The sequence below is a fragment of the Miscanthus floridulus genome, chromosome 18, assembly GCF_019320115.1.
Source record: "Miscanthus floridulus cultivar M001 chromosome 18, ASM1932011v1, whole genome shotgun sequence".
NCBI classification, from domain to species: domain Eukaryota; kingdom Viridiplantae; phylum Streptophyta; class Magnoliopsida; order Poales; family Poaceae; genus Miscanthus; species Miscanthus floridulus.
This window is the reverse complement of record NC_089597.1, coordinates 23,726,772-23,735,687: the sequence shown is the minus strand read 5'-3', so window position 1 is coordinate 23,735,687 and position 8,916 is coordinate 23,726,772. Positions and strand designations below refer to the sequence as shown.

At 42.9% G+C, this 8,916-nt stretch overlaps 1 pseudogene; it reads left to right on the top strand.

Annotated features, from left to right (window-relative positions):
* Positions 1-595: 595 nt before the first annotated feature.
* Positions 596-8,005, top strand: LOC136520811 (probable sugar phosphate/phosphate translocator At1g06470; annotated as a pseudogene).
* The last annotated feature ends 911 nt before the right edge of the window (positions 8,006-8,916 follow it).

Here is an 8,916-nt window from a genome sequence, read left to right as displayed (position 1 = left end):
GCATATCCCAAAACGCTAATCATTAGATCTTACTTCATAAACATTTGACCATATAATACGCAACATTTCGATCACTAGATCTTACTGGCTCGTAAATATTTAACCATAATACACAAGGATCTGGTTATTAGATCTCACTTACTCATAGATATTTAATCATAATACAAAACAATCCAAACCTAACAAAAAATAACCGATAATTGATACTACACTTTTCCAACACAAAAGATCAAAGTGAACTTGAGTGCCACTTAGCTGGTTAGGTTTGCTTGTCGTGACTTTGTCAATTTCGAGATCTGTAAGCTCAGTTTTTTTTAAGATTTTTGTAAGGATAAAATACATGTTCATAGTTGAGCGTATATGCATACGAGTGTCTACGTATATATCATGTGATATATAAAGAAAATACATATGCAAAAGATCAAAGGTAACCATTGCTCAGTCCTCTCTTGCTGTCATGCACCACCAGACCACGATCACATCACATGTCCCACCACACCCCCAAAACCCTTCCATTTCACGTTTGGGGTGGCAGGGGTGAAGCCGGCCCCGCCCCGCCCCGGCAGGCAGGCAGCGTGCGCCCCACAAACACAGAGCCACTACCAACCCACCAGCCCAGGCGCCCAACGGGGCGCGTCCCGACCCAACCCACGTCGCGCGCACCCGCCAAATCAACCACCCCTTCGTCCCCCGCCCCCGTCCGGCCATCCCCGTTCCGTTCCAGCAGGCAGCCGCTCGCGAAGGCGCAAGCGCCGTCCCCACGGCCCCCCCAACCCTACTCACGTCGCGCCTCCCCCTCGCGCGCCGCGTTCCCAGATCCCCCGGCCCGTGCCGCGGCATTGGCACCGGCACCCCGGTCGAGCGCCCGCAATGCGAGCCTTGTAGCGTAGCGCCCCGGAGCACGGACGGAATCGCGAGGAGGCATGCATCCCAAGCCCGAGGGCGGCGACGCCGACGGGGCCGCCGCGGAGGTGGGCTCCCCGCGGCCGGGCTACTTCCGGCAGCGGAGCATGCACGCCGCCGCCGCCGCCGCGGATCCGGAGGCGGCGGCGCGCCGGGCGTTCGACGTCGAGAACCCCCCTTGCTCCGCCGGCGGAGCGGGCGGGGGGCTCCGGCCCAGCGAGTCCGTCACCAAGCTGGAGTCGCTGGAGCGTGCGGAGCGCGCCGCGCTGGCGCCCGCCGTCGTGCTCAGGACCGGGTTCTACATCCTGGTGTGGTACGCGTTCAGCACCTGCCTCACGCTGTTGAGTGGCCTGGATCCCCACTCCCCCCCTACTGCTTCCCCCGCTGCGGAGATGCCGGCCTGACTGCTTCGTTGCTGGCAGATATAACAAGACGCTGCTGGGGGATAAGCTCGGCAAGTTCCGGCGCCGCTGCTGATGAACACCGTGCACTTCGCGCTGCAGGCGGGGCTCTCCAAGCTCATAATCTTCTTCCAGTCCAAGGGGCCCGAGACCGCCGTCGAGATGGGGTGGAAGGACTACTTCATGAGAGGTGTGGATCTCGGTTTACGAGAGATTTCAGCTATGGCTTGTGCTTGCTTGTTTACTATGGATGAGTAACGATCCTTACTAGCCGTTCTGCATGCAGTCGTGCCAACTGCTCTCGGGACGGCCTTGGACATAAACCTGAGCAACGCGTCTCTGGTGTTCATCTCGGTGACATTTGCTACTATGGTGTGTCCACCAAAGGATTTAATTCACTTGCTATTCTTTATTTAGTTAGATTCCTCAATTTGTTCAGTGACTAGATTTCATGAAATTGATCTTTTGTAGTGTAAATCAGCGTCCCCGATATTCCTGTTGCTCTTTGCGTTTGCATTTAGGTGAGTGCTGGCCTTCATTCCCCCGGTTTTCGTTTTTCCTACTTGGAATTTAGTTGTAAATTGCACTATATCCATATTAGCACAGCAGGGCATTTATATTCTCAAACAATTGTTACAAACTTGCTACATAATTGGTTGATACAGTTCTATGTATCAACCAATGCCGGGCACTAATGAAGCATTGTAGTCTTAAGCTAGAAAGAAGTGTTACTAACGTTTTACATGAAAGCAAAAAATTGTGGTTCAAATGTACAGCAGTGATAAACGCACACTTCCCTTAACCCACATGAGGATCTGGTGTGAACTTTAAATGGACACAGGCACAGCCACACTAATTGTCTAGTATCTGGACATGCCAAGCAGTACAATGTAACTTTTTCTAAGTAGAGAAGTCGTAAGTAAGCTAATTTCGAATAAGCATGTTTTTTTTATCTTAACTTTCATATGAAATATTTTCTCTAAGTTACTGCTTCCTTCTTTAATTATAACTTGCAAAATATTCTTTAAGTACAGATGAACACTTATTCTTGTTCGATAGTTTTGTTGCAATTGTAACCTCATTGGATCACATAGAACCTGCTCCACTAACTTATTTGATTACATTCTATCCATTTATTATTTTCTTGTGATAAGTTTATTACAGTGTCATAATATTCATTTGTTTTCTTAAGGAAGGGGTCACCATCGCTCCCTAACTAACATGCATCTCTGAGCGTTTTTTCTTTCTTCTCCATTGTTTTCGATGATATCCACATCTAAAAGTTTCTTCCTATTTTCAAGGTTGGAGAATCCTAGCATCAAGCTTCTAGGAATTATAGTTGTTATTTCTACTGGAGTTCTGTTGACAGGTACAATATGCTTCTAAGATTTAACTGTTTGCCTGTCTTTGTTAGACTGTATTTTTCCTGCACTAATTGGAACATAAACCTTTAGGTGATGAACAAAAGCTTTACCTATAGAAAGGTGTTGTTAGGATACACATAGATATTCCACATATATAGTACTAGTTTTTTAGAGTTCCAGGGACAAAGCCCCAGTCCATTGCATTGCATCAGGACCAGTAAATTCAGCGTTATTACAGCATAATCAAAGTGCATGCCCTCTGGCTGAACATCCAGTACAAAACGTTGAGCAATGCCATAGAGTTAAGCATCTGCGAGTTTCAGACTGGCTTTTGTTTTCCTCGCAAAGTTGACATCTGCACAATATTGCAGGAATCCACATCCTCTGTTGATGTTGTATTCTTATTTTTACTGGAGGAATTGATCTTATTTCCAGTTTTATTTGTAGCTACCGAATATGGCTTCCAGCCTTTCACTATATTCTCTTGGGAGTATTTCTTTTCTTTTTCTTTTATGCTTCTTTTCTTTGGGCTGTGTGTGCTTTTGGGTGTGTTTCGCCCTGCTCTGGTAGTTTTCTTGTATTTGTTCTCTCCTTAATATAATGACGGGCTGCTCTCCTGCCGGTTGGAGAAAAAAAAAGTAAATTCTCTTGAACAAGCATCTCACAATAATAGCATGTGATATATCTGACTATCTTACTTGATTCAAATTCACTTCAGCAACTTGTGAAGTCAACAAACTTTGCTTTGACCAGAAGGCCAAAATGTAATTTATGCTCTTCATAAAAATAATAAAAATACATGTCAAATCATTGTTAGGCTGTTAGCATCCATAATTAAATGGATATCTTGGAGTTCTGTTATTCAGTTTCATCACTCTGAGGTAGTTTTTCAGAGGATATGTTGTTAAAAATAGTCAGCTCCACATCATGTTGAATTCACCAAAGTTCATACACTGTAATTTGCAGTAAACTTGAATTTAGTAACTGAATGTTTTCCTTATCTTAGTCACCATGTTAACTGTAACATGCTGATGTGTACTTGTATCAATGCTAAAAAAAATCTTGGATTTACCTTTTCTGATTTAGCAATATTATTCTCATCAGTTTCCAAGGAGACGGAGTTTGACTTCTGGGGCTTCATTTTTGTGACGCTTGCTGCTGTTATGTCAGGATTCCGTTGGTCCATGACTCAGATTCTGTTGCAGGTGAGTGTATTGACGAATTTTATGCCTTTTCTTGTATAGCTATGGTCAATCCCATGTTTCACTCTTTTGTTTCTTTGATGCTCCTAGGCTAATGGTTTATTTCTTTATGTGCATGTGAATCTTGATGTTTCAAGAAAGACACTTACGGTATGTAAGCTTTGCTTTATTCTTGAATATCAATTCTGGTAATAGGAGAGTAGTGCAGGCGTTTTAATTCAACATATCTCATTATTCAATCAACTTTTTTATGCTTACCAGTCAAATCGTTTTCTTAATTAAACTAAAGCCTAGCCTGACCTTGTTCTTACAAGTCTATCTCTACCAATGAGGGGTGGCAATCATGTTAGGACTTAGGAGCCGTTTCCTTAATTAAACTAAGGCCCAGTTTGGCCTGGTTCTTGCAAGTCTATCTCTACCAAATGAGGGGTGGTGTTCAAAAGTTATAACCTAAGAATTAGTGGAGAACTCTACCCTCTCTTACTGAAGCAACCGTTTAGCCATTTAATAGTGAATCAAGTGGCAGAGCAAAACACTTGATATAATTTGATCCCAAATGGTATACAGCATCAGAAGCTGTTGATCTGCTTCTGAAGCATCAGGAAGAACACTTAACACAAATGTGGGCTCTGCCGCTCTGGTTTCTGCTTGAGCCATTCCATTTGGTATATCTGACTCCACCTTGTGTCCTAAGCTTGGATAAAAGTGGGACCAATACTATTTAGTTAGAAATTATGAATTGACTATTGGTAATTCATGAACTATCTTCCTTTTGCAGGCCTGAAGAATCCAATTACCTTGATGAGCCATGTTACACCAGTGATGGCCATAGCCACTATGATACTATCTCTATTACTGGATCCATGGAGTGAATTTCAAAAGAATTCATATTTCGATAACCCTTGGCATGTCATGCGCAGTTTCTTACTTATGCTTATCGGAGGATCCTTAGCTTTTTTCATGGTAACGAGTTTTACATGATCTGGGACATGTACTTTCGTAATTATCGGATATTTCATGGTCTTTTGATTCTAACTGCAGGTGTTAACAGAGTATATACTTATTTCAGCAACAAGTGCCATAACCGTGACGATAGCTGGGGTAGTAAAAGAAGCTGTAACCATTGTGGTAATATTTAAAATTGATCCTTTCTAAAGTTAGCCTTCTATTTATTTTCTTGCTTTGCTGTGGAATCTGGATTTGTGAACTGCTTTTCAGCCATGAACTACACTTCATCTAAAACAAACATCAGTGTGATACAGTTGATTGACAATTGAGTGGCTCATGGTAGAGAAGCTAACAAGTCCTGAGCACTAAAAACTGGAAGCAGTTCATTGTTTGTGCATACAAATCATTCAAAGAAAGAAATAAAGGAAAAAAACCCAACAAGTGCCTTCGATTTTTGGTGGACAATGTTAGAAAGAAGCTATGTAGTATCAACAGAGTTACGTCAAGGCTAAACACATTAGTTGTCTGCTAACACTAGCATGAAAAAGTTTGATAACCCCAAAGATTAGGAAATAGGCTGTATGTTATTCCTAGGCTCCATGAAATTTATAATTACATGAATTTAGTTTCTAATGCCTCTTATGAAGGATCTCTTTACCTTGGTCTTTCAGGTCGCAGTATTTTATTTCCATGATGAATTTACTTGGTTGAAAGGGTTTGGTCTGTTCACCATTATGGTTGGTGTTAGCTTGTTCAATTGGTACAAGTAAGTACTCCTTTCCAAGATCAACTCCTGCACAGCACAACGAGATTTCAAACTCCTTAATTCCTACAAACAAAACTTTTGCGCACCCCAGGCTAAGAGGGAAATGCCAAACAGCTAAACTGAAACATCTTCCCTTAACATTTGGTCAAGTTATAACTAGCAATTTTTTCTTGTGGGAAGTTATTACCTGCATTTTAGTCTCAGGGAGTAATATCAGAGATGTTTATTTGTTCAGAATTAACATTGTAACCATCAAGAATAGCTTGGCTGATATGTATCTGGCGACTCAAGTTAAAATGCTAAACATAAACTGAACTTTTCTGTCAATAGTCAAGTTATAGCCTGCATTGTAGTCTGAGTAGGTAATGGTAGATGGTTTATGTGATGTTGTTTTTTTAGAATTTTAAAATATAACTGCTCAGAGAAGCGTAGCATAGATATCATACTAGCCAATGGCCATGGATGCTGAAATAAGTCAACGATAAAGTTTTCTTATGGCTAGTTGAATTATAGTAGTTGAAGGACTACTACAGACAATAGGTCCCAAAGATCAAGATACTCTGTGAAGGCTGCCACAGATAAAGCTCACAGTAAATCTTGAATCCATGTAAGCTCATCCATTGCTCCCCTCCCTCACTGTAAAGCTTGTTAGCCCACACTTTTGGGATGAGGGCAAAAAGGTGAGGAGCAATATTGGCAATCAAGTTGTTATTGCAGTCAATTGTCTTTCAAAAATAAAGTATTAGCTCCATTACAAGTGGTCACAATTGCTACTGAGAACATTGCAGTCACATTAGTGATTCTGTACCGGTAGTTGCATGTACACAAATTTATAGGTTCATTTACATCAAGCAAATTCCAAAAAAGAAAGAGGGATACCCAAACCTGTAATGTCATAAAAAGTTTCACTTTCTTGATATTGTTGTAAACTTACTGTTGTGCATTTGAGTAACTTTTGGGGTGCACTGTGAACATATTAACATATAACTTCCTCTGATCTTAACTCATAAGTAGCTAAACACTCACTGGACACCATATCATGAAGTTACCTTGTCATGGCGTAACAATATATTTGTCTCTAATCACAGGTATGAGAAATTCAAAAGGGGTCAGACAAATGAGGATGACGTCAACTCTCCTCCATTTACTGGTGACATCAAGTACATTATTCTAGACGACTTGGAATATCAGGATGAATTTGAGGAGGAAGATACATAGTTTTGTAATACAGTGACTTCTAACTACCACTGGTAAGCATAAAAGAAAGGAAGACCCCCCCCCCCCCCCCCCCCCCCCCCCCCCCCCCCAATCAAGCAATTTTCCCCCATTCTATTACTAAATTTTTATGTGTGTAAAAGTAAAAGAATAACAACAGGCCTGGTGCAGTGGTGAGAGCTGTCTCACTGAGTCACCAGGTCGTGGGTTCGAAGCAGCCTCTCCGCAGATTTTGCGGGGGGAAGGCTTGCCTCGGTTTTTCCCTTCCCCAGACCCTACTCATGTGGGAGCCTCCGGCACTAGGTCTGCCCTTTTTTTTATGGTTCCCATAGCCTTTGGTTTCACAATGCTTGAGTGTAAACATTTTCACTTCCTACCCTATCTGTCCGTATGATAGAGGTGATAGTTAAAAGGGGAGATATTTGATTCGTTTTTCCTATATATAGTATTATATATCTGAAAGCCCCATGGTCCTGCATTTTCTTACTGGATATTTGGACTTCCATTGTGCTCTGACTTGGGAATATCATGTTGACGGTTGACATATGGCAGTGATATTTTAAAAGATTAATGAGCTCATACTATTTTATCTCAATATTTCTCTATTATTCTATAACCAATGTATTGAGGATTTAGCCTTTCTTATTTTGGCAGGCTTGTTCATGCCTGAACCTATTGATGCCTGCCTATTGAAATGGTAGTTACTTATGGAGGTTTTCTCTTGAAAACATGCATGAAGAACGCACCTAAGGCTAAGTGTGATTATACTATGCACACCAAAATCTGATGTGATCTGTGTGAGCTATGTTTGTTACGAAAATTCTCATCTTGATTGAACAGTCAGGCTAACTACACTGTCAAGCAAAGAGCTAACTCCATCGGATCAGAAATCCCATTTTGAGAAGATTAGCAGTGGTTACATATTGATATGCATGCTTATAGTGGGAACTGCTGAGAATGGTGGACATCTGTATATTTGGCACATATTCATTCTTGAACCTCCACATTTTTTTGTGCCGAGGTGTATTCATTTTCCATATAGGTCTGTTTGTAAAAGTAACCAGAGGGTACCCCACACGTGCTGTTTTCCCTTGAAACCTAAGGGAGCGGCGTTTGATTTTTGCTGTAGACTGTCTCTGGGGTACCGAATATGTTGTGGCTATTTGTTGAGAACTGGTTATAAGAACAGCAGGATAGATTGGCTAACTTGCCCACCCTAGGAGGCTCTGAGCTGCTCAATTCTGAATCGCAGCTGGATTTGGTTAGTCGCTGAATTCTCATTCTTGGAAGTAGCAGAATTCTTACTCTCATCGAGAGAGGATGACACTAGGAGTTGGGACAATTTTCTGGTTTATTTCTCAATGCCATGCCAACCCAAGGGTTGGGGATATATATTTATAGGCTGCCAGCCAGCCAAGCATATGCCAAGACGCTAGTTTAAGATGCTAGTCTAAGATGTTGTCCTAGATGTTAAGATGTTCTATGCTAGTCTAAGATGCTGTCCTCTAGTCTAAGATGCTGTCCTAAAAACACAAAGATCACAACAGCCCCACAAAGACCACAACAGCCAGACTTATCCATCATTTCCCCTCTAGCGTCGTCTTGTGGGAAAGTTGAACCATTCCGGTCCTAGAGCAGAGCTCAAGGAACTTGATCCTCCCAAGGGGCTTGGTGAGCAGGCCCGCAAGCTGGTCCTTGGTGTTGATGTAGCTCGCCTTGATGCTTCCTTCCTTAAGACAGCCTCGGATGAAGTGGTATCTCACTCGGATGTGCTTGCTGCGTTTATGGAAGACGGGGTTCTTTGCCAGGGCCAGAGCAGACTTGCTGTCCACCCTTAGCTCCATCGCTTTAGTGTCTCTGCCGAGGAGATCACCAAGCAGTCGAGCGAGCCAGAGCGCCTGAGTCGAAGCGGTGGAGGCCGCTATGTACTCGGCCTCACAGCTAGACAGGGCCACCACCTGCTACTTGACCGACTGCCAGCTAACGAGGCACTTGCCGATGAAGAAGAGGATCCCGCTCGTGCTCTTGCTGGTGTCGATGTCGCCGGCGTGGTCGCTATCGCTGTACCCAACGAAGTGTGCCGCCCCAGGACACCTAGGGTAGTAGAGGCCGTGGTC